At 39.7% G+C, this 3,336-nt stretch overlaps 1 pseudogene across 1 annotated transcript; it reads left to right on the top strand.

Moving 5' to 3' along the window:
* The first annotated feature begins 1,807 nt into the window (after positions 1–1,807).
* Positions 1,808–2,718, top strand: LOC307197306 (peptidyl-prolyl cis-trans isomerase A-like; annotated as a pseudogene). Its single transcript has one exon. The product of its transcript is annotated as a peptidyl-prolyl cis-trans isomerase A-like (transcript).
* The last annotated feature ends 618 nt before the right edge of the window (positions 2,719–3,336 follow it).

The following is a 3,336-nucleotide window of genomic DNA, read 5'->3' as shown; positions in this document are numbered from 1 at the left end:
TCTCTCTCTGTGTTCTCACATGGCAGAAGGGGGTGAGGGGACTCTCTGGGATCTCTTATAAGGGAATTAATCCCATTCAGGAATGCGCTACCCTCATGACCTAATTGCTTCCCAAAGGTCCCAACTCCAACCACTATCGTATTGGGAATTAGGTTTCAACATATGAATTTTGGGGAGAGACACAAATATTCAATCTAAACCAAATACACAATACTTATATTCAAAACAAGAATGATGAAAAGAGGAAGGAAGAAGAGGAGGCAGAGTAAGAGGATGAGGAGAATAAAGAAAGGGAAAAAAATAGTAAGAGAGGATAGAGACCAAAAATAAAGAAACAAATAGGAAGGTTATATTACATACTTAAAATGAGATTGTATGAAACTCTTTCACAAATATTATCTGCTATGAGCTAGGAAACTGGAAAAAATTACTTTTGACCTGGAGAAGTTAATTAGTCAAAAAGAGAAAGGAAGCTCAAATCATACTTTTTTAACCTTTTTTCCTGAATCACACTCTATTTAAAAGTCTGATAGAAGATACTTCAGGCTGACAGTTTCTCAAGTTCCATCTGTGTTCAGGCTCTGGGCATCCTGGGTCTTTTTATATGGATAGAAATCAAACCCTAGTACAGCATCAGAATGTTCTAACTTCTTGCAATGGTATTTACATTCCTCTGCTGCTTTTTCAAAAGATGTCCAGACCTATAAATATTAAGCTACATTTTGGGGCCCTAACCTTGAATGAGGGCAGTTACCATTTAATATTGCCAAAGGAAGGGAATGGGTGCAGGAGTAGGCAAGGGAAAGAAACACAAAACCAAAAATGTCAAATCTGATTGATTTAAAACTAGGTAGGCAAATCAGCAAGGGCTGATTGATCCAGCATCACTGGAGAGTGAGGTCAGACAGGGCTGTTTTAAAATTATTTGGTATTTTCAGAAATTGATTACTTATGGAGAGCATTAAGAAGTAGCTGTGCACATTCATTTAATGGGCCAGTGACTCTTGTACAGGGCTGGAGTCGTCACATTCAATCTCATCTACTCCTTGTTAACTTGCACTTTCTTCTGAAGAGTGTTTATTTATTACAGATGCTATAAGGATAAACTACAAACTAGAATAATAAATAATGCCCTAAATGGGATTTTGCAAGCACTACCTTCCCACCCATCTTTCTATTCCCAGCCCCCAGTGTGACAGGCACCATTGTTTACAGGCCTGTGAATGTCTGTAGGGCTGAAGAACAAGTCCTTTTCTGTCCTAACGTGCATTTCAGTGAGGAGACATCCACTTATATGGAGAGAACTTAAGGACACTGGGATGTCCTCCTGTTCCCCAAAAGTGCTCCTCAGTGGTCCATTCATTGAAGGGACATTCCACTGGTTCTTTGAGTTAGTGATACCCTTTGAAGATATGAACAGTCTTGGGAGAAATGTCATGCCTTACTGCAGTCCTAGATATACAACTTGGTATAAATTCATGTTGTTGGTCATTTCCTACCCTTTCAGCTGGAAACAGGCCCCAAAGGGAAAATTGATATGATGGAGAAAGAGAGGAATATTTTGGAATATGAACCGTGGACCAATGGGTTGTATTTGGGAGTGGCACTTCAAGAAAATCTATAGAGTGAGGCGATAAGAGGGCAAGGACTTTGACATGTGTGTGAGCGGGCACACACACACAGACACACACAGACTTCACTCAGAATCAAAAACGGAACTTCATTTTTAATTTCCAATCTGATAACTGCCTAAAGGTAAGTCCATTTCTCCAGAGATCTTTTCAAAACTTCCCTTATGGCTTTGCAGACGCTGCCACACCGGAACCTCCCGCGCTGCCCAACCATGGTCAACCCTACTGTGTTCTTTGACATCGCCATTGACGGCGAGCCCTTGGAACGTGTCTCCTTCGAGCTGTTTGCAGACAAAGTTCCAAAGACAGCAGAAAACTTTCATGCTCTGAGCACTGGGAAGAAGGGTTTTGGTTATAAAGGTTCCTGCTTTCACAGAACAATTCCAGGATTTATGTGTCAGGGTGGTGACTTCACATGTCATAATGGCACTGGTGGCAAGTCCATCTATGGGAGAAATTTGATGATGAGAATTTCCTCCTGAAGCATATGGGTCCTGGCATCTTGTCCATGGCAAATGCTGGCCCCAACACAAACGGTTCCGTTTTTCATCTGCACTGCCAAGACTGAGTGGTTGGGTGGCAAGCATGCGGTTTTTCGCAAGGTGAAAGAGGGCATGAATATTGTGGAAGCCATGGAGCACTTTGGGTCCAGGAATGGCAAGACCAGCAAGAAGATCACCATTGCTGACTGTGGACAAATCTAATAATAAATTTGACTTGTGTTTTATCTTAACCACCAAGACCATTCCTTCTGTAGCTCAGGAGAGCACCCCTTCATCTCCATCTGCTCAAAATATACTATAATCTTTGTGCTCTCATCGCACTTCTTTGGGTTCCATATTTTCCTTATTCCCCTCCAAGTTTAGCTGAATTGCAAAGTTAAGTTTATGGTTATGAAATAAAAACTAAACAATCAAAAAAAAAAAAAAAAACAACTTCCCTTATGACATAGCGAGAGTCCCCACTAGAAACTGCTGGTTTATTCCCACACAGATTTTCTCTTTTAAATCATTAACAATAAGGACACACCATCCACATCCCTCTCTTTATAATTTTATACAACTTTTAAAGCTAAGCTCAAACTGCAATCCCGTGAACACTGTTACCTATTTCTTTGACTAAAATTGTCTTACTCTGATTTCCCATTATCTTTTGAAGTGCTTAATTCTGTTTTTACAGTTGAATTCTCAGATGATTTTATTTATCTCACATAAAATACAAACTCTTTTATGGCAAGAACTCCCGTTTCTTGTATCCCTAACATATGGTTGTATCCAGGACGCAAACCCAAGTATAAAATCAAAATATCACTTATCCTCCCTCCCTTTTTTAAAAAGAGGGCATTTGGGTGAGGTGCGTGTACTAGAATGACTGTCACATTCCCCATGCACTGTATGGAGCTGACTAGTACTCCTGAGACTATAGCTTTATGGATTTTGTGTGTTTCTCCAAAGTGAATCTTTCAGGTATCTTTCTAAAATGGTAAGAGAATTCCTTTAGGATATTTATTTCATATGAGTAAAGATATAAAGTGCATCAATGCATGTATATCTAATGGTGAAAAATGCAACACTTCCTAGGTTTGTGTTTTTCAGCTGTCCCACAATACATTTACTGTCGTCTAATTAGGCATTCTAAGAACATAAAGTCCCGTTGTGTTTACCCTGCAACAATTATAATCCAGTGTGCCTGACATCACAGTATT

The sequence above is a fragment of the Stenella coeruleoalba genome (genome assembly GCF_951394435.1).
Source record: "Stenella coeruleoalba genome assembly, chromosome: 14".
Classification (NCBI taxonomy): Eukaryota; Metazoa; Chordata; class Mammalia; order Artiodactyla; family Delphinidae; genus Stenella; species Stenella coeruleoalba.
Note: the sequence above shows the minus strand (reverse complement) of the source record. Positions and strands in the feature narration are given on the sequence as shown.